This window comes from Trachymyrmex cornetzi, unplaced genomic scaffold (genome assembly GCF_001594075.2).
Source record: "Trachymyrmex cornetzi isolate Tcor2-1 unplaced genomic scaffold, Tcor1.1 scaffold138, whole genome shotgun sequence".
NCBI lineage: Eukaryota > Metazoa > Arthropoda > Insecta > Hymenoptera > Formicidae > Trachymyrmex > Trachymyrmex cornetzi.
In genome coordinates this window covers 2,146,057-2,170,330 of record NW_017295960.1, presented here as the reverse complement: position 1 = coordinate 2,170,330, position 24,274 = coordinate 2,146,057, and the positions used below count along the sequence as shown (strand labels likewise).

Sequence of the window (24,274 nt, the reverse complement as noted above, 5' to 3'; positions counted from 1 at the left end):
TGTTCAGCCGAGTTCTCCGTCTCGCCTCGCCCACCTCGCTTTTTGCGGAAATGACGACGACGTGCGTCGTGCTAATAACATTGCCTTTCAGCGTAGCGACGGGCTTCGGGGATCCTTTTTCAGAAACTCCAGGAAGACCTCTCGCCATGTCTTTGGCCGCATTGCGCGCGGTGGCATTTCGCGATGTAACGCGGCGTAAAGAGACGATGTGTCTCGCGGTATTACGTTGCGCAGGAGCTATGAAAATTAGTACGGCGAGTTTACGGAGGGACAAGGAGAAAATTAATATAACCTTCTCTTAACGGGAAGAAAGCAGAAAGAGAGGAAGAGAGAATTAATACGATGAATCGAGAAGCATTGCGGGTATAAATAACGAGTAGATGGATAGAAGGAAAAGATGTTTAAAAGAGGACTAAAATATTAGATCGTCCTTTGCACTGCTTTAAGAGTAAAATTTTCCAATGATACTTTCAGTGCTCTTTTGTAAAAAGAATATTTAATAATTGATACGAAATGTAAGGTCTCGCATAATACAAGAAATATTAGGAACAGAAATAAATTAAATATTGGAGAATAAAAAAATTAGAAATAGAGATTAAACGTAATGTATAATGCAATACATAAGATAGACAAATAATACGTATACTATAAGACATATTATATAGACACATCTTTATTTCTAATTTTTTTTATTTTTTAATATTTAATATTTATTTGTGTCCCTGATATCGTTTTTATAATGCGCAGGATCTTACTCTTTTTCACATCAATTATTAAATACCCTTTTTACAAAAAAGCATTAAAAATATTACTGAAAATTTTTAATACAAATATTTAAAAATATCTAAAATAAAATTTTTATAGGGATTAGATATTATATTTGTATCCATTATGTGTTGCGTTTAATCTTTATATTTTTAATTTTTTATATTCCTCTAATATTTAATATTTGTTACTGTTCCTTAATATTTTTTCCTTGTAGGCAGAGTTAAACGCTGCTGATGATAACTATATCTCGAAAATGACGAGTATTATAGTAGGAATATGCATATGTTATTACTTCAAGATAGCTTATGCATTATTTAACTTTGATTCGAAATCGATACGTAACAATGATTAATAACCGCAACGTTACGTAGCAATAAATGTCTTATTGAAATTATAGCAGTTACAACTTTTCACGCCTTGTTTTATGTATATCTCTCATAAAACGTGATATGTATCCTAAGTTCATAAATGGAAAATCGATCGATGCGATATATTATATTGTATTATCCGATATACATATATATCCATTACTACAATACAATCTAGTAGTTCGGCAGATCGTGACGATAGGAAGAGAACTGAAAATGAAAGAAACAGGATCTAAATCTATAAAGAGAGCTGTACGTTCATAAATTTTATTTAACGGAGAACGCGATAAAATTAGCAGCGCGAATCTCTATTAACGCGACGATTCCGTATAATTTCCTGCTCTGTGCTCTATTGAAGGATGTAAAAATCCTGGCGCATCGTAAAGGTTGTATTGTGTAAGGTGCTGAAATATGGAAATACGTCCGACAATAAGGAACGTCGCCGTCGTCGATTGGAAATTCGCGTTCCACTCCTCGAATTTTCCGCGGCGCGCGGATCGATTCGCGGATGCAGCTGCCAGCGCGATGTCGAGATAAAGGCGGTAAGGGAGACGTAAAGTGAAAATATTCTCGCATATTGATCACACGCTTTATACGTCAGGCGGAATATCAAGCGCGATTTTGCATACCGATGAATATATCGAGTGGTATAAGTGTATCGGAATATATACTGCGATCTGCTCGTTAGTGCAACATCAACCTTACGGATAAATAAAAGTGCGACGTAGATTAACGTGGGTGTTAAGGTGTTCCTCGTTATTCAAGATCTGAACGATAAATCATCTTTGTCTTTTTTTCTTTGATAATATTAACCGTAAACTCACATGATAATAGAGCCACTTGGGTAGTCGATTAATCAGAATCCTGACATTTCGTACGTAAATATAGTTGCTTAACTTTTAAGTGGATAGTTGGGGTGGCTACGACACTCCAGGGATAGTTTTCTTTAAAACCTTATTGTGAGAAAGGAAAATAAATAGTACTGCCCAGGTGCCCAGAAGTCTTAAAGTTCATTATTTTTACATTTCTCTTAATAAGAATGTAACTATACTGAAAAAAATACTAAATTTTAATAAATAGTGTGTGTATTAACTAAACATTTACTTACAGTAAATAAAGTGATATTGAAATTAATGACTTTTATACCAAATATGTTTATATGTAGTAAATATTCAGTTGGTGTTATTTAAACAAATATTTATTAAAATTTAATAAATTTTTTCAGTGTAATATTTTTACTATAACATAACATGCTAATAAAAAATATAATTATATTATAAAATTAAAATTATTTTGGGTATTCTGAGCATTTCACCTTCCAACTTGTGTATTTTTAAACCATCTATCTACTAAAGATTAATGAAAATATTTCTCACTCATACTGGAATTTTATTTTTGCCATCCCTCACGCAGCGTAATCACCATAATTCACGTACTCGCACATGTTTCACGTTACATTCCGATACGTTACCTGTTACATGTGACGTCAAATCGTCAGGATAATCGGGTCGCCCCCGTTACGTGCCGGATATTCCCCTCCATACCGTTTCTTATTGCGGAACCAGAAGAACGAGATCCGTTCGGGTGACTTATCGGGCGTGGCACTACCTGCGATCTCGTTCAGCGTTTGACGTCAATGGCCGGCGGATACATTTTTAAGGAACGCCGACCGTTCGATCTAGACAGCGCGGGAATGGCTTGATAATACATTCATGTCGAATCCATCGGTTCGTGTTACGCGGGACGGTATTGGCGATTCGAGCGCACGAAATATTAAAATTCAACGTTTTCTTCCCGTCTTCCCTCCCATTACGTTGAAGATGTGTAGGACGTTTCATTGGAGTATATATACCTTTTACATAATAAAACGCGCCATGTATCGAAAATATACATCTGATACATTTATTGATGGAATAACCGTTAAAATATAAGGGGGGGGGGGAGGCGGAACTTACGTTTTTTTTCTTTAAACACAAGGGAGATTTTTTTTAATGGATTTCCTTATTACACAGAAAGCGCATTAACCACGCTGACGTCAAAATCTGTACACACTAACGCTGGGTCTGCTAAACTCATTTAATTTATGTTAATTAAAAAGCACTAATTAATTTCAGGGAATCAAAATGATATAATCCTTGTAAAAAAAATAAATACTCAATATATTTTAATTAAATTTTAATAAATATTTATTTAGATAGTTTTAAATAAATATTTACCAAATATAGGCCCGGTTGTTCTACCTTCAATAAATTTTATCTGTTAGGTAAGTAGCAACATTACCGCGGATTGTTAGATTTACTTAATAGAAAATTTACCGAAAAGTGGAACAACCAGCCCATAAACATATATTTGAAAACTATTAATTTGTTTCATTATTCTTTTATTGAATAAATATTTACAAAATGGTTGGATACAACAGGACAATAGGAGTCAAGCACGATAATTCTTGTGCAAACCAAATGGTTAACAAAACAACTTTATTAATAATTAATCTGCTTACATTTTTCGGCCCACTTTTGAGCCATCCTCAGAGACAGTATGATGTAATTACAAAAAAATTTGTTTTCTTAAAAACGAATTCATTTCAGTGAGCCACCTCCATCTATTAATGGAAACTATAATATTAGGTGTTAAACTTAATTCCTGCCGTTTTTCGTCTCCAAAATTGATTTGTTTCGAAGGGAAATACCTTAACCAAAGTATTATTAATAAAGTATTATTAATTAGTAATAAAGTAGAAAATGGAGGAAATTACTTTGATTAAGGTATTCATTCTTCTTCCCTTCGAAACAAATCAATTTTGGAGACGAAAAACGGCAGGAATTAAGTTTAACACCTGATATAAAAATGAACTCTAATAACAATCTAAAATGTATTAAAATTATTATGTATATAAAGTAAACTTTTTCGAAGCAAAAACGATTTATTGTAAAACAATAGAAGGTAGCTCACTAAAACAAAAATTCACTATATCGCAAACGCTTAAATTCTATAGGTTTAGTCAAAAACTAGTCTTTGATCATTCAGCGAATCAGTGTCAATTATGTTCAAATTAATGGATAACTTTTAATACACTTAGAACGTTAATCGCAAAAAAAAGAAAAAAGAAGGAAAGAAAACTCTGATATTAATTATAATCCAGACGGATATCAAAACCAAAACTGAATCTTTAATAATTTAATCTTAATGTAACGAAGAATGTACACTGATCAGTTACATTAAGATTAAATTATTTTTGATGTCCATCTGGATTATAATTAATATCAGAGTTTTCTTTCCCTCTTTTTTTCGTTCTCTTTGCGATTAACGTCCTAAGTGTATTAAAAGTTATCCATTAATTCCTATTACCCTGTTGTATCTAACCATTTTGTATAATTAAGGAGTCTTTAGGAATTAATGTATATTTAGTAAATATTTACTTAGTATTATTTAAAGAAATATTAAGATATTAAATTTTTTTCAGTATACAAAACAGAAAAAACTATAATGGCACTGAAGCGCTTCATATTTTGAAACAAGAAACAACACAATGAAATAATGATTACTAAATAATTATAACAAATTCTCAAGGAAAAGTTGTAAGATTTAAGAAAATAGATCTCCGTCCTGTAAAGGTTTCTGAAACCTCGCATGTATCCTAATCTGTAACAATAGATTCGCTGAAATATATCTTATTATAAATTTTGTAATATTTTATCGTAATACAAACCTAAAACTTACGTCGGTACAGTCGAACGGCAGTTTTAGCCGGTATCAGCGGCAGCCCAGCCGCTAACTTTAAACGATCGATCATCGGAATATCGAATCGCGAAATTTCCGGACAACTATGTCAATCGCGCGTGAGCATAAACTTATCATCGAGAATTTATCAGCTGCTGATTTTCTGCCCGAACTATGAAATCACTTCCGCTCTCATTTTATCATCAGCCAGTACGGTCAGCGCGTCCAAAGCGCGAAAAGAAAGGAACAGCATCCTATGTACTTTAGAGGCGCGTGTATCACACTGTCTAAGCACTAGTTTTTTTCCATTTTTCTCTCTTTCTTTTCGTCGTGAATAGCGGCGTCGGGTGAAATGGCCAGTCAGGACGAAAAGAAAAAGAGAAAGAGAGAAACGAGGACAGCGACGATGACGCGTCGTAAGCTGAGCATGAAATCATTTATCTCTGGGATAAGCGTCGACGACACTCTTTCTTCCTTCTTACATGGATTTAAAGTTTTTTCGTTTTCTTCCTCTCTCTCTCTCTCTCTCTCTCTCTCTCTCTCTCTCTCTCTCGTTTCCAACTAGCCATACCGCCGCGCGACCGCGCGCGCATTTCGCCGTCATTTCGCTTGGGTGCCGTGGAGACGTTGCTCCTCGTAACTTATCTCAGTTATGGCGCTTCACTTGAAAATTTCCACGTCACCCCCGTATCGTCGCCGAACGATCGCTGGACGGATGAGAAACCGACTATGACAGTTACACGTTAATTCTAAATAATGACACGCTCGCGACGCGGAGTCTCGCTGCCCTCGACGGAGAAACGCTGGATGATGCACTTCGATACCTTACATGTGCGACGTCCTTTCCTAGGGTAGTCGATGCAAGTACACTCTTGAGATATGAAAAGTTCTCAAGTGGTCTTCCCGGTAAAAGTCACCCTTAGAGCCGCGCATTCACATTGGCGAGTACCCTATCTCTCTCGCTACAAAACTGTCGCAAAGTATAATATTTCTCAAACGCGCACCTTTTTATTATATTGCCCGGCGTTCCAAAATCCAGATTTTTGGCGAAAAGATTTTCCCCCGGGCCGTGGAAGAGAATGCTCTGTTAATAAAGTTCGCATATGAAGGGTATATATTTCATGCACCGAATTTTAAGTAAATAATTCGTTCGCCTAAGTTTGTTTGACTTTATAACTTCTGATCTCTAAGAAGCAATCTTCTTTACTATGCTTTCTCTATAACATGCAAGTTTTCAATTTTAATAAGGTTTATCTTCCAATCAGATTTGGAACGTGTAAGCGTAAGACAAAATTACTGTAAGATTTTCTCATTAGATTCTTACAACATAACGCTAGAGGTAATTACAGCTTTATATTAAATTATTCATTGTATTTTAGAATTACTTTGAAATTCCATAAATTGAAATTATAAAAAATTACGTTTAAGCTTGATTAATTTTAAATAAATGAGATTAATTTTAATGTAGAAGACTGATAATGAATTTTTTGCAATGTTTTACTTACGCTATATTTTTATTGTATCTAATAAACGTTTATTGCAAATTACTTGTCATCGCGATTTTTTTCTTTCGTAAAGTAATTTTGTGCAGTTACTACATTTAATTTCTGACATGGAGCATTCTGGCCAAAATGCATCAGTCAAAAGGGAAAGAAGATAAAAATATTTTAAAGAACTTTATTTGTAACTATATGCCAGCGGAAATTTCCCTTTAGAAGACAGTTCTTCGTCTTTCTCATACAGGAATTTTGGAAATGCAACGTAGAGAAGAATGTTCAAGAGAAAAGTTAAATTACCCGCAACCATATCTGACTTTATATAAAAGACGACGTGAGATTACGTTTAAAAGAGATTCGCTATGCAAATAATCCGCCCTTTTTTGTATATGAAACAAATAACTGCTGCCACCTTTTCTCGAAGAGAGAGAGAGAGAGAGAGAGAGAGAGAGAACTGGCCGAAAAATCAGCCTCTAGTTCACAACGGGTTTCTTCCTTGAAAAATACGTGCGAGACACGTATTATTCAAATTTCCGCGTCGAGAACACATAACGTTGCCTTACAAAGCCCGCCATACACAGGCGGGACGTTTTTATTTGATTTGAAACGTTGAATATCAAAGGCTTTGCGAGGCGAACGAGTACACATACGGAACAACATGCACATAAGTGCGAATAATAATTTGAAAGAAACAACAAGAGAGACATTTGCGGAAGGTATGTTAGAAATGGGGCGTTTTTTTTATCAGTGATAAATACTAGCGTAAACATTAAAAAGAATAACAGAAATGGCTTGAATTTTAAAGCATTACAATGACAATCGAGATAATTTGTCTTTCGACGTATATTTTTAAAAGGAGAAATCGATATCTCTCGTTTGATTTCCTTCGCTTGTGGACTTTTGTTTCAGTATAAATTTAACATTAAGGGTTTAATAAAAATATATAGCAGAAAATATTTTTCTCATCTCTTCTCCTCACTTTCCTTTTCTCTTTCTCTTTTCCTCTTTTCTGTTTTTGTTTTGATCTTTTTTTAAAAACTTTCGGACCACTGTTGAAATTAGTAGTACCTTATATATGAAAGTTATGTGCCTCGTATGAAATACGAATGAAAGGGTCTTTCTAGAAACGCGATGATATTTCTTGCACATAACCGCAAATTTTTTTCGCGGAATTCCAGACAGGAATGAAAAAAAAAGGAAAAATCAGAACGTGAACCATAAAAAGCTCTTGACATTACAGAGTTTCTCTTGATGGAGATGGAAACAATGAGGGCGCTCCAACACAGCACATTAGTTGCCGCCCTTCGCTATTTATATGATAATACATTTTTACGACACGACTTTATTTCGCAAATATCTTCTTCGATCGAGCGGGCGAACTTTATGACTTTTTATGCCGTCGATCAAAAGAAACGTAGATTAGTAGTATTTATTAATAACAGAGAAAATGGGCAGCATCCACAAGTGTAATAAAATCACGCATCGTAATGATATTTATCACATATAAGTATTTACTCGTTACTCGCGAAAAGTATCGAAAAGTGCGCTTTGACATCTCGATGATTTGATCATTGCCAACGATATGGAAAATTCAACATATACGCAAACGTTAAAGCCGATTGCAAAAATAATATATTCATGGATATCGTTATTTTATTAAATTAAGCGAGCAGATACGACTCGATGAATTCGGAGTAAATTATGATATTCATAAATTTACGATATCCGTTTCACGCGAAAATATTTCTATGCAAGCAGCGCATCGGACTCATCGAGCTGATGCTATAATCGAGCCTCTAATCGCCGGTATAATATCATAGTTGGTTGGTTAGGCTAAGCCTGGATGAATCAGGTCACAGCATAGATACGTTGACTTTAACGGTTTAACTCGTTGTAGTCGATTATAGGCGATCTAAACGTAATTATAAATGTGGTCTACCAATCATCCGAAACGCGATTGCATGACTATAATATTCCTTCTTTCGGATTTTTTCCAATTTTTTTATCATCACTATGTATGTGCGATCTAAAGTTACAATTATTTTAACATATTCCTTTCAGGCGAATAACTGTAACGAAAAGAACAGTTTTGCTGAGGTAGGATGAAGCGGGGCTAGTTAAGCCAAAAGGCAAGTTGAGAAATGCAAATATCTAAGTAACTAAAATACATATGGATACGTTCATGTTTGCATATATAAGATAGCATAAAGACAGAGATTACTGCACTGAATACAATTATCTGTGTCCGACTGTCAATAGCTGAACAAGTTTTTTTCTAAAAATATAGCATATCTGCAAAATATGATATTGCTGGATTATTAAAGTAATTACGTAGGAATCTTAAACATCACATAAGCAAACAGTTTTTATATTCTAATAACTTTTTTGCGTTCTACAATCATTTTGGTAATCTAATAAAATTATTTTTAGATTTGTATCTAGCTAAATTTTTTAATACTTTACCAAAACTGTATTTGAAAATAATAATTTTGCTAAACTGTCGAAATAATTATATAGGAGTTTCAAGCACGATGAGCAATGCTGCAAAAAGTTTTGACATTTCATAAGCTATTAACTTACGAGTCCATCCTATATAATTATTTTGATGGAACAAAATTACCTTCAAATCTGTATTTATAGCTAAATTTTTAGATACTTTGATAAAACTATTTTTTCCATGTAATTCAATATTTTATTTAGATTTGTATCGATCGATTAGACATATGCATGGTTGAGAAGATATCGCTGAAATTCTATTGACAAACTACTTTAAATACTTGCGATGACGCGATACCGACTTAACTCGATTATTGAGTTTTTAGGAAGACGAAAATATTTCGTAGTACGTAAAAATCTACATATTGACATATGTAATGTATTTTTCTCATGACATTTCGTGTATAATTCTGGCTGCACGTATCCGAGCGGAAATTGAAATCCATCAATCGCTGAATACTTCACCTATTTCGCTTTAGTGTCCGAACACTCGCGTATGAGCAAGTCAATCTTTCGTTTTGACGTACTTTCAATATTTGTACACGATATATCTTCGATATAATCCTCGCTAATTGAGAGCTCTCGCTAATCAAATAAAAAAGCGTTACACCTTTAATAAAAATGTCGATGTGTCGATACTACTGTATAATAATAAAATGAATAAAAGAATAGAATATCTCGCGGGATCGAGATTTGGGGAATCAAACGCATAGAAAAATCTTTTTCATCAAACTTCAAGTGAGTTTTATTTATTTATTTTTTTTTTTTAAGTAATAAAAGAGATTTATATAAATTTTAACTATTTTTTTAATTCACGTACAAAAAAAAATAATGTCAAATTTATCGTGTCAGTTAAATTTTTTTTATCTTTAGAACAACAAGTAATAAAAATAATTATTTTAAGGAATAACTATTTTAGTAGGGACTTCTTTAATTATAAATTAAAACATAGATTCACGAGGTATTAGGAGTCAGCGCTGGTACTTATTTGCGCAAATATAACAAATGACAGAAAAAATATATTTATAAATAAAATATAAATTTAATAATTTCTGGACGTTTCGACTATGTTTTTTGCCATCCTCATCAAATACATATACAAATAATTACCGGCATTGAACAATTATATATCGTTGTTTAGTGAATCGCAAAATACATCTCATGTTTTTTCCAAATGCACATTGCATGGGCCAAACAGTGAAACGCGACCATCCTCAACATTAATCAATGTTGCGACACTGCAGTTTCATAGCTGAGTAGTGACGGATTGACCATTTCAATGCTAAATCAAAACAAGTATTTTCCTTATACATATTTTTATCTTTAGAACAATAATTCCAATTAATGGAATAATGATAAAAGCTATATAATATATATATATATATATTCACATTATACTAGCATCTATGATCACGCCATCGATCAAGCTTACGAAACATACGTACGTAGAGGCTCGCGCTCGCAAACCTTCAAATAATCCGCAATTCGACCAGGGTTCACGTAGCGCCCGAGCGTTAATTAGCCCCGGCGTGTTTTCGTCGACCGGATCTCGCCTTTGGATCTCCACCATCCGTCTCGTCCAGCGCTGCCGGGCCGTCGGGAATTCCGGTTTCTGAGGAAACCGCTGCAAGCATCCGCGTCCCGGCTTCGAAATTCGCTACCGCACGCTGCGCGAATACAAACCCGGGGGTGTAGGAGTGTGGCGACGGTGCTACCACTCCATCGGCACTCCACACGTTCGGCTCTGGATCCCCTTCGCCGACAACCTTCCAACCCCACACGTCCGTCCTCGGCAGCCATTCATCAGCGGCGCGAGTACGGTGTTTGAGGCGCTATTACGTCCGCCCAACTTACGGCAACGGCAGTTTCGGTTGCTGTTGATCTCCTGTCTTCTCGACGGTATACGTATATATACTACATACATACGCTACATCCACGTAGGCTGTAACACGCATATGCGTACGTACATTCCGCGTGCTTGTCAATATACGCACGTATATACTAACCATGTCGAGATCATCTATACAACCGTCGCTTAAAGATACGTATACGTGAATACCGGCACGGAAACGTTAGATGATGGCTAATCAGGGCAATTTCGTGTTCCCTTCAATGTCTCATTTCTTGAATATTATCTGAATAATTTCAATCAATAAGAGTTTCGTTAAGAGCCCGGAAGTTCTCTCTAAGGATCTTCATGAATTTTCGCAAGCGAGAAATTAAGAGAGAAAAGAATATCCCAATGATTGGCCTACTTTCGACGCTTCCAAGTCGATGAATATACTGATTGAATATAAATATCTGCGTCGAAAAATGGTAATGTTAGTAATCTGACTTTCTTGATGGAATTGTCGATGAGGAATTTCTGAAACTTCTATAACTATTTATGCATCTTCGCGTCGTGCTAATTATGATTGTCTAGAGGGAAAAGAGTAATTTATTTATACTAGAGTCTGAATTCATTTTCTGAATTCTTTTAAGCATCTTGCATTTACTCGCGAAGAATCTTCGACAGCGGGGAGGGGGTGGGGGCCGGTCTCATTTTCTCATTGTCCCCGATGCAGGATAACGCGACGCAAGGGGGATAATAAAGGAGTCGGGAGGAAGACGGCCCCGGGTATTACGAACGCGTCCGACAAAGCGCATCATGTATAAGACACTGAAGTCAAAGGTCATGGCTCCTTTACCATTATTGTCTCCAGATTCTCCCTCTCCGACACTCCTCCCTGCCCTTCCCGTCTCCTTTCCTCAGATGCCTTCGGTGCCGGGCCTTCTCAGTTCAACCGGGTTCAGGCCACGTACATGCGCGGGAACAACAAAAGGAACGGCATGAAGACTGCGAGAGAAGGAGACAAATGACGAGAGGGAGTTGTTCTCTCAACAGAAGCCACGTCACTTCCTCTGAAACCTCGTGGACGCGGTTTATCCTGTCCTCGCTGAGTGAGTCACTCTCGGATATTCCTCCTCTTTGCCCTCTGCCCGTCCTCCCCGAATCTCGCGGACACTCCCCCCCCCCCCCCCTCTCTCTCCCTCTCTCGTGCCCCACCGGTGTTACGTCGAATACGCGAATAAATCATGCACAAACGTTCCCGAGGTCTGGACACGCTTGCCGATAAATTATTCCGTCGGTGCGGTGGAACCCTCCGTCTCTTTTTCGCGTAGTTCCTCTTTCTCTTTTTCTCCATTGCTTTTGGTTCGTCTTCCTCGCACTTTCATCTAGCCGCACGGCCAGCCGGCGTGGTTCCGGCGTGAAATTTATATTGCAAATTTATTCATTCATTTATTGCGAGCGTTTGTTTACTCCTGTCCCGACGGGCCGAATAACGGCCGTGGAACGAGAGATGCACCATGCACTGCCAACCGGTAGTTACGACGACGCTTGATATGATTGACCCCTTTATCGTCGATTTCTAATTGCTCTGCGAAAGATATTATAATTTTTCTTTCGTTTACATACGGCAATATTCCGATATCGAATACTGAATCTATCGTAGCATGTATTCTGATTTCATATAGTAATAAGCGGCAACGATCATTTAACGCGCTTTTAATACCTTTAGAATCTTCCCTGTGAACTTGTTTCTAAATAATAAATTATTATGTACGAGAGAAAAGAAAAGAGGATTGCACTGACTCATAAGAAATTCTTTTTGTATCAAACAATATTTATACATTCGTGTAGTTTGTCTAGCAGTTTATTATTCTGATTATAATGCACCTTCTTTATTCTAAATTAGTATAATGAAATTTTATACGCGTGTTTAAAAAATTTATACGCAATTAATTCTAAATCTCCCATGATATATTAAAACATTTTTTTCCCTTATTTTTTTTACCAATAAAAAAGTAGACCTTTAAAAATATTCATTTAGTTAACTATTCATTTAATATTTTCAACGTGTATGTATTACGAGACTTTTAATAGAATAAAATTATCATATCATGCATATATCACACTCATCAAGAGTTTATTTACTGAGAGAACTGAAACACTTTCGTGTGCTCTATCGTGAAACCTGAATGACGCCCAGAAATGACGGTTCACACAAAAATAATGACGCCGTTCCGAAATTGTCTAATTAAATTATGCAGATGATTCGTGAGATATACCGGCGCTACTTCCAGTAATTTCTTGTAACGCATTTCACATATTACATCCTCGCGTTCTCCATTTCGCCTTAATTTACTCGTGTTTCACAAGCTGTCTTTCCGCGTCGCTCACGATAAATTGCATCGATGCGAGCGTGCATGACGCATCGTATAATTGCAAAATGTATAATTCTGCAAAAACGTTGCTTCTCGCGCGTACACTATCAAGTGTGCCGTAGAAAAAAAAAACTCCGTATCGTATATCGAATTTTCCGGGTGCTCATAATTGCTGACTAATTAATAAATCTCTGCCTTTCGTGTGTAAAGTCCGCCGTAAGTAAGTCCCCCCCTCGGATAAGAATCGAGCAAGTCACCGTGTTTGTGAGCAATGGGATGACGAGCAATTTTTATGGGGTCACAAATAAATTGCGAAAATTTTCTTTACCGTGTTACATATATAATTTATCCTCAAGAGATATTTTTCACCCGTGTGATGGTTAAAATGACGCGAGTCATTTTCTAAACAGAGTTTCCTTAAGATACAATTTTACCGCGTTAAATTCGCTTGCGAAAAATTAATGAAACATAAAGCTCACCTAGATATATACTCTCGCGGGTGTCTTAACGATCAGCCACGTTCGTCATCGCTGATTGTAAGAGCAGCACTCGTTAGTGTCTTCCGCCGAGCGAGACCCGCGTGCGACACAGTTCGACACACGGCGGAGTTAGCGGAGCACGAATTCCTAATTATCACCGGTCCCGCATAGATATTCGCGGTACGATAAGAAGGCGAGCGACGTCTTATAAGCGACGGCGAGAAAATATAAAGCAAGTTCAGGGGCTCCACGGGCCCGTGGGAGAGTCCCACACGAAGCATACACCGGAACACGCATCTTTTACCGTGGCGCGCCATCGCCACCTTTCCGAGTTTCCACCTTCTTCGTCAGCTTGGTCACCCCACCCTGCAACCTCCTATCCTTGTCTCTGAATACTTAAGGGGATCGTCGAGCCGAGGAGCGGAAGTGGTCGCGGCTTCAAAAGGAATCGCCAAATGAGCTTCGTCGTCGTCGTCGTCGTCGTCGTCGTCGCCGCACCTGTTAAAAGCCCACGAGGCGAGTACGAGTAATTCAATGCCAGCTGGTCAAATCCGACTACCGGTAGTAGCGTAGGGTGACATTAAAATCCGTAACATGGCAGCGTCGACGAAAATTAATCGTCGAGTCACGATTTTTCGGAGAATAGCCCGTAAATTATGTCAGTCGAAAACTGGATAAGAATGGAACAGAAAAAGAATTTCGTCGATAGAAATTCTACGCGTGAAGAATAATGGTACTGCAAAAAATTGTAAATGTCATTTATGAAAAATATACTTTTGATATTTAAAATCGAGGTGGAGAGAGAATTTATATTTGTTCTCTCTCTTTTTTTTTTTAACATTTAAGATAAGTGGAGTGCTCGGAACATTTCAAAAATTTTATTTTTATAGTGATATTTTTTAATATAATAGTATATATAAAATTAAATTTACAGTAGTTATATACCTTTATATGAGATAAAGCAATGTAGAAATAATGAACTTTAAGACTCCTGGACACTTATCATTTTTCTTTTCCAGAACAAAGTTTATGAGATAACTGCGTGGAGTGCTGAGCCACTATCTACTAAAAAGATTAAATAAATACGTATTGTATAAAAGATAGCACTTTTTTCGTATTCGCGACTTAACTTTTTTACTTTTATTATTTTGCGGGAATAAAGTGCGCAATCTCTGATGTTTAGACCCAGATATCCTCGAGCATTCTCGGTACTCGCGATTACGCCAGGTCAGGCCTCGGAGAAAGAATTGCGGTTTTGAGAAAATGCGGCTCTCTCGCGGACCACACGTGATTATTATTATTGTTTAACAAGGCCGCTTACAATGATCTGGCGTTTCCGCTCGCGTTTTTCCCGAGCTTTTATCGAGCGCTCTCGGCGGCGTGTGTTGGGCCGCACAACATTCGCGTAGATACGTGTGCGAGTTAATGTTGAAACGAGAGGCAGGTCACGAGGCACACCGCCGTATAATCTTGGCCGACGAGGACGCGGTAATGACCCTCGTCAATTTTCGACGTGCCATTTGCCGTTTGCAGCTGCGACGCCGCTGTTTCGCCAGCGTACCACCGGCTTTTCCGGCGCGTCCGCATCTAAATTGCAGCGCGAATTTCGCCGAGCCCTTTTCTCTCATTCATCGTCCCCGGGGGAGGCCAAGGTCCAAGACCCTCGAGAAGCAAAATCGTCTGTTTCTCGTTTCTACCCCCGTGCGCGCGCGCGCGAGACGATGTATCGCACGCTTCTTTCACTTCTCTTTCCGCTCTCTACCAACGTTCCCTCAGCTATTCCCCTTTTCCACCCGCACATTCTTACACATACACATACACATCGCCGCTTCAGAATTTTCTCACGCTCCGCCGGTATAAATATTTACAGCCCCGTAGACGGAGCTCTACCACACCGGGGGTATCTTGAGGGCGAAGGACGGGGGCGATAGACGCGGACCTGTATGCTAGAGTGCGAGCCAGTGTGCTACACTTGTGCACACCTACACACACGTATACCACGTTATCTTGCAGACGATGCACTGCACTTGTTTCACGCCCGGTGGTTCGCCATGCCATCGGCCGGTGCATGCCCTCGAATCCCGATCGCCGTAGACTACGATCGACCTTTATCCGTAAAGGGCCAAAATACTCTCTCGAATGGGAAAGAGAAAAGGTCTCAATACTCCTTTTGCGCTGAGTACACCGGTCGACTGACCTGCGGATGTCTTTTGTGAGAATAGAAATCGCGAGGCTACGTTCTTTTACGTTCTTTTAAATAACCACGGTTACGTGCTTTTTCATGTAAAGTAATTGAATCGAGTTTAACATACAAAAAAGATAGGAGTTGAACAGAAATAAAAATAAATATAAAAACATATAAAAGTGAATTTATAAATAATACTTTTCACAGAATCATTTTCTGTTTATTTTTATCAGAATATTTAAAAATAATTTCAACGAATCAAATTTTCCCAGTTTTTTAGCATCAAATTTTTCATTATGTTTTTATTATGAAAAATATATACAATTATTGAATATTTCAAATATAATCATAAATGATTTACTCGTTGAAACTAATATAGAAAAATATTATATGAAAAATTTTACTTGTACATAAAATTTAAATTTATTGCGCGTTAAATTTAAATGCCAACTTAATGAACAATAAACAATATTCAGTGAAAATGAATCGAGAAATGTCCAACATAAATGAGTGAATGTAACTACATTTGGTCAAGGTGGGTCTTGATGTCTAATAATATGTGTGAATTTTTACAATTTCCAAGTCAAACAATGAAACATATTATTTGGAAATTGTAGAAATTCACACAATATATAATATTATTAGGCAAATTGCAAAATTGCCTAATATATATCATTAGGCACCAATACCTGCCTTGGCCTCTTTACCACTTTACTCATTGGTGTTAATGTACAATAATACGCGAGCAAGATGAAGATACATTTTTAAAAATTACTAAATTTCAATAAATATTTATTTAAATAGTGCTACCTAAACATTTACTTACAGTAAATAAATATTTACTCAATAAAAGTTATACTTAAATCAAATTATTAATAATGATTCTTGTAAGAAAAAAAATATATGTTCACATTTAGTAAATATTTAGTTAGTATTATTCATAAACAAATATTTATTGAAATTTAATATATTTTTTCAGTGTAAAGAAGTAAGATATTATGTTACGTAAACGATACGTTAATTAGTAAACATGATCATTACAATTAAATTATTATTAACGTAGACTATCTCAATTTGATACCTATATAATACAAAGTTTCTATGTAGGTATGTTGTGAAACTGCTATGCATATAACATTTCAAATCAAATTATTAGCGTAAAATTAGTGGATGGTATGATTCATATTGTCTCTATGTTCGGTCATGTGTATATATTTACGAATTAATTGATCGAACGATTTTTTAAATGGAATGTGTGACATCTGATGTATTGGATGTCAGTTTCAGAATGACGACGGAAACAGATATCTCTACATTTCCATCTATGAATTAATTGAATTGTATCAAACCGAAAAAGATCTGAGTGAATATATTAATTTAACACCCGTAGCAATTTTTATAAAATAACAAAATTATATAATTTAATTAATTTTTTTTTTATTTAATTTCTCTTTTTGCATAATTCAGGTCAATCCCAAAATTCCTTCTGTTAGACAAATTGGTCTGATTTGATGCAATTTTGCCCTGTCTCTCCTTCCCTCCCCTCCCCTCCCCCCTCTCTCTCTCCCTCTCTCCCTTTCTTCGTTTCAGTCCTCTGTATAATTCTTAGCGATGGGCACGGTCACAGAGTTTGCGCTGATCACGCTGTGGCAGGTTCGTTAGATAGACGCGAATCAGGTCGACACGTAGGCACGCCCGTAAACCTGCGATGTCGAGCCACCGTTGATTTACTGGGCCGACGGATTAAGCCAAATTGTAACGCGCGTCACCGAACGTGGAAACCCTGCCTGCCGGTTCTGATACTTGATGCAGACGCACGACAAATGAACGGCTCCGACTGTCCTAACTGCACTCGGGGTTTATGTGCGTCAGGATAGCACAGTCCATCATTCTCGAAAGTTATTTACCTATTCGTTGAAACGCTGTATGTCTAATCTTTTTTCATCAAATCACGCATGGAAACAGAGAATACCGTAATTCTCCCTTGATTCTCGATGTAGGGTAAACTCGGGTATGATGGCCATAGTTTTTTAAAATGCAAAAAACATACATTTATTCCTGTTACTTTTTAACAATATTTAGGATATTACTTTTACTGAAGCTTAAAGTAACAAATACTATCGAAATTAAAGAGAAAATACTTAACAGAACTTTAATTTTATCAAAATTTTACAAAGTATGCATTGGCCATCTTATCTGATTTTTAGGGAAAAGGATGGCCATGTGTGTGTGTGATATTAAGAAAGATAACCATAGTATTTATAAATAAATAGTGAAAATAAAAGTATTAATTATAGGTCACTTTGCAATTTACGTACTTTTATTGTGTACGTAATGTTGATTATGGCAGCTTAACTGTAATTTATTAGACATTATAACAGTTTTTAGCAGACACGTGCAAAACTTTGCAGATAGTCGAAAGCAAAAATATCAGATAATATTTATAATATTGTTATTTTGAACAGTGTACTCATATGAACTACTGTAAATATTGATTATCTTTAAGAATGACTATAAAAATGCACTATTTATCAATTATTGGAGAAATTATGGAGAGTTATTATACATAACATCCTAGTTTACCCTATCCAGTGTATTGAACGTTTTAAAATGTGGCATCATGATAAATTAGATGACAAAATCGAACTTTTGCTATTGGATAGTTTCATTGTTTAATTTATTTTAATATCATTTCTCGAAACGAGACTAAAATTGGTATTAAAAAATTTTGATTCAGTTAGGTATAACAAAAAGACGATTAAATCGTAATGTAATTTGAACGTATTTTACTTTGAAAAGCGGGAATACATTTTTATTCACAGAACTGACATTCATTTTTTGAAATATTTGGAAACTACGATGTCATAATAAGGTGAATGTACGCTCTCTGCGAGTGAGTTTAAAATAAAAAGATTGATTAAATGTTTACTATTTGCATATAAAAAAATGATATAAGCAAGAAAATAATTTTGTAGTTTGTTAAATGGCGTTTTATATAGAATTTTTCGTTTTTTTTATTCACATTACAGGAAAAATTAAGCCCATCATTGTGAAAAAGAAAAAAGCGTGCTGCTAACAAGTTAACTGTTACGCAATGTGCCAGTTTCTGCGCGAATTGTTTATTTATATTTGTTATATTTAATTCACTTGTCATCGCCCATATTTGTCGTTTTCGAGCTTCTGCTAACGATGTAAATACATATGTATGAATTATACAATTGGAGTGACGGTTATCGACAAATGTTTTCCGTGCCCATTTGTAACGACATAACTTTACAAATGTGATTTAGCAATATCCTTTTTTTTTTTCGCATACTGAATATCTCCATTTGCGTTGATAAAGTTAACTTTTCGGTTCCGCGCCACGAGTACGATCGCACCGAAAATATATATCCGCAACAAAATGGCATTTAAACGAAAATGCATATTCACCTGCGCGTTTTCCCCCTATGCGTTTCTCCCCAATTTCATTTTACGTGTTTATACATGGACACGCGCGTTACGGTCCAGCCCTTTGCAATATCGCTCGTAAAATCCTCGAAAACGAATAAAACAATATTTTTGCAGTAATTACTACTTGGGTTTTCGCCGAATAATATTAAGCGCCGCACAAACGTTAAATCGTGAAAGCGCACAGAGGGATATTCGGTGACTTTGAAAGAGTGATGGAGTAGCCTCGCAAAATCCTCTAAAACTGTATTATTATTACCGTCGATATTGCGAGATACAAATCAATTTTATGTAATGCGAATGCTATTAGGTAATACGAGAATCATTCCGTCGTTTCGATGCGAGGCATTAATTACGCAAGCGGCGAATTCATTAATTAATGATATCTGTAATATGTGTAAAATTACTTATTCACATTTGCCCTTTACTGTACAAACTAATAATCATATAGAAGTTAAATTGTTTAATAACAAATCGTAAATTAATATAAAGTTTTCTTCTGTATTCTACATGCGTACCTATGTGTACGTTTATGTAATGCATCGCGTGCTACTAAACCATAAGCGCTCAAATTTTATGAAGTATATCGAGAGAAGAATGAAATATTGGGCGTCGTAAATGAAATATCGTTTTTTACAGTAGTGATTTTCATTATTGATTTTTATCGATATTGGAATAAATAAAATATGTATAATGAAAAAACCTAATAATATATATATTTTTTACGTGTCTCGGAAACCATTTTATAACTCAATTTTGATTACAAATGTAGGAAATTTAAAAACGTATTACTTAATAGCATATTTAAAATTCAGAACTACATTTTCAGCTACATTTCCCACGGATAATAAATTTTATTTATTAATATCCATTTTTCCTTTAATTTAATGTAATTATTCTTAATTGTGGAATTTATAATATCATGAAATGTGTGTGTTCCTGTAATATACTATCCGACTTTGAAATCTGCATGAAGCACTTTAATGTTACGTTAATTTTTCAATATCCTAGAAATTTGTTATAAACTTGAAAAAGTATCACATTATTTTTCTACGAATTTGTTATACATTGAAAGAGAATTATAAATATTTCGCGAAACAGATCAGTGAATATAAAAATATTTTTTTAAATTGAAACTTTTATGATGCGACGTTTTGTACGTAGCGATCTGACATAATTCTTATCGATATTAATCGAGAATTCTTGCCACGGGGGAAATGTCGAGCAGAAACGCTTGTTGATAGTGTCCCTCGTTGGAAATAGATATCATCGTCGGATATCCATAAGATGCCGCTTTGTGTGGCTTCGACGAGCTCTACTCTGGTGAGCGCTCTACTTTTCGTCGCGAGATTAATATTTCAAGCGAGAGGTAGTTCTGTCACGAACGATAATTTCTTTTGCCGTTTATTTTTATGGAATATAGAGTCTAACGACCTCTTAGACACAACGGATTCTCGTATCATTATCGAGCGATCGTTTCCTCAAACTGCATCTCCCAATGCGACCCGTTTCGCCGCTCGATGAATATTTCTCTAGCCGCCTGGCAATCCCTCATCCCCTAAGACGTTTGACGAGTTTAACCTATGACCTATACACATGTCCACATAGACCACTGCAGGAATACCTGGGATGCATCGCGGGGTGACGTCAGGAATTCCATGCGCTCGCAATGTGGTGACCTCCATTCGCGGAAGGTATTGTTTACGCAATATACGCGGTGATGGAAGAGCGAATTGTTCCGATGCATTTGCAATTTTAACGTTACTGTTAAAAACTCACTATTTACAATTTTAAAGTTACGGTTAAAAAAAAATTCACCGTTTGTGAGACAGACAGATAGATCATAAATTAGAAACGCAAAACAATGTAAACCGTCACAGTAGCGTATAAAACTTGTATGTATTAATATCAACAACAATAAGTAAATATTTCGATCACAGTTTAAATCATCTTCAGGGTAAAATCATAAAATTGGCAAAATTAAGTATTAAGCACTACGTTACAATTTGGTACAATAAGAGAATGTAATCGAGGTGCTTTGTAGAACAGATAGATGTTACGCTTCTGTTTATTCGGATATTATCGGGACGTTCTAATTATCTCAGACTCCGTTTTTTCTGGTAATCGAGACACATAGTTTTATACGATTAAGCCATTGAACTCCGAGATTTCCGCGAATCTAATTTGTGAGTATAAATAGACAACTATCTCTATCATAAACAAAATTGGACATTATTTTTATCTTAGTCATTGTCAATCTGTCTAATTTCTCCTCAAAAAGTATTTGATTGCCTTACTGGTTACACGATTTTTAATTCTAAATTTTACTTCTTGACACACATATAATTTATTTCTGTGAATGTGTACTAATTTTCGAAATCTTTCTGACGGGAATTCATTTCCTCACATCATCAACGATGTTTCAATTGTTCTGACAAAGTTATTTATATAAGAAAATAAAATTAGCGGCTGACGAGTGAGTGCTACGCTTGGATAAAATTATTGCTCGCTTTAAACATCATTTTCTTCTCTAGAACAACGAGAAATTCCAAACATTCGGCCTGTAAACCGTTTGCGAGTACGCAGAAAAACAGACTGTTCTTAAATCAATCATAATACTCATATATAAGCAAAAATATTGTAATCTTGCTTTAAAAATTTTAGTCTTGAATTTATATTGATATTTTTAATATTGAGCAAGTTTGAATTAAGTGTAAAGTAATACTTGCATCAAAACAAATTTAATCAAATCAAGATTGATATCTTTGAAGCAAGATTATAATATTTTTGCTTATATATGAGTATATTATGGTTGAGTTAAGAATAGTCTTTTTTCTGTGTAGTCTTCTCAATTCTTTGTGTAATGTACATCTATTTGTAGCCAACAAATTTGAAGTAATATCGTCTATATCATCACAAGGAGAACCTTAATCTAAAGTGATATGTTGACTGCACATTTGTAACGAGTATCTGAAGATGGCTCAATGAAGAAGACAAAACATGTAATACGTATTTTATCGAATTTTTTTTTATACATTTAATATATTACATTAGAGAACTTATATACATGCTTAATTACGTTGATTCTTATGTGTCTTTCACATCTCTGTATTGTTTTATAAATAGACAACATAAGATACACTCTTAATCTGATTGGATTTTAGAGTAATTTTTTCAAAATAATCTGAAGTTGAATTACAAAGATATTTATAGAATTAAACTCTGTAAAAAATAGCGGTGTGAACTTAACACCAAGCGGTATCTGTATAATTCTCACCGTGTTGGTGTTAAATTGACACCAACATACTATATATAGATTTAACACCATTTTAAATCATGATGATGTTGATATAAATACCAGAGATTTTAAATCCACCACACCATGTTGATGTTAATTTAACAAGCATTATATAGACACTGCAAGGGTGTTAAATCAACACCGACATTTTTTAGAGTAAATACCCAAATTTTAAGAGTACGATAAAACGATTATTTGAAGGACTCGCGGTTTATATACAATGTAAAATAGGAAAATTAACTTTTACAATTTCTTTTACAATCTTATTTAAGATTTTAAAAAATTTAACTCAATTACACCGCGTCTCCTCCTAATATAGTACGACGTACTATTCTTCTCTGGATTTTTCGCAGCAAGCTTAATCATACGCGATTACCCACACAATCTTCTCTCGCATGCCCTTATTTGCATCGCTAATCGCGAGTTTTTAAGTACACTTTTCCTGGAGGGAACGCAGACGTCCACGAATCTGTAATAAATCCCCACTTTGCTCCGTTAAAATCGCGCGGCTCTTCTCTACTAAAATAATGCACCCCAGTTCCGCCCCCTGTACGCTCTGGTGCATCATCCGCGGAAAGTTCAGGGCGCCGCGCTCCGCCGCAGCGGCGACGATTTCGATGCGGAGTCACGATTTGATATCACAAACGCGTTACGTACGTGACGTTCGTCGGCTTGGTTATCGGTGGCCCGATCAAAGGGATTCGCTAATGTAACCTGGACGAACGGCCGTGCGCTTTCCAGAGCGCGCGACTTCGCGCTCGCGAATCGATACCCGTTAAACGGCGTAACTCGATAACGCCGCCCCCGCGTTCCGCTTCTGTCCTCTTGCGCGATGTGTCGGCTCATCCCTCCGCGTCCCTTTGGTGGAGAAAAAAAAATTGTTCGCGTTTCCGCAATCGGTCCCGGATCGGTCGGGTCGGTCGAGCGATACGGCCGGAGTCGCACAAAAAGCACCCCGGTGCGAAAGTAGCATTGTCGTGTTACAATCGAAATCGAATATTTGAAAAATATGGACGACGAGCGCGTTTGTAATTGCATACATGCTCGCCGTGTCTTGCTACCTCGATCGCGAATGACCCAAAAAGTACGGCATGCATGACAAACTAACGGGACACACATAGACAGATGATATAATTTTAGGATTGTGTTAATTCTTGCGAGTCTTTTTCAACAGCGGCATAGACAGAAAAGGCATAGACAGAAAAGGCGTTAAGGAGGAAAGGCAAATAACGGAGGCCTTTAATTAAGCAAGAAGAGGTCTAGATTATTTGCTACCGTTTGAAAGGGCACAATCTAATTAGTATAACGTCTGCCAGCGTTCGCAAGTGGTTTGTACACTGAATATAGGTCTTGCAATGTTTACTTCTGACTTTATACATATGCCTCGGTGGTCTAATGGTTTAGGATGCTCGTACGGAATACAAGAGATCCGGGTTCAAGTCCCGGCCGAGGTAATGTTTTTCGCAATAAATTTATTTACATTTTCAACATATTAACATCTTTATAATATGATGCTTGATGGTAGCATCAAATTATTAAGGAGGTTGTAAGGCAAATGCAATATGTTAAGAACTACTTGAAAAAATTACAGACTATTATAAATTTCATTTAATAGTAATACACAAAAAATAGAAACAATTGACCATCTGGACCAAAAGTTATTTAAATAAGTAGTAATATTTTTTAAATTTGTACTCTAATATAAATATAGGAAAATGTATTATAAAATAATGATAAAAATCTCAATTTTTTTATATAAATACTCTAGGAATTCAACAATATTTTTGTAAAGTTATCTTGAGATGCAG

At 36.0% G+C, this 24,274-nt stretch overlaps 1 protein-coding gene and 1 non-coding gene across 5 annotated transcripts in view; both read left to right on the top strand.

Moving 5' to 3' along the window:
* Positions 1-24,274, top strand: part of sns (sticks and stones) — a 342,172-nt gene that overhangs the window by 178,661 nt on the left and 139,237 nt on the right. The gene's annotated exons all lie outside the window — the stretch shown is intronic.
* TRNAS-GGA (transfer RNA serine (anticodon GGA)) lies at positions 23,848-23,920 on the top strand. Its single transcript has one exon. It is a non-coding gene; the product is annotated as a tRNA-Ser (tRNA).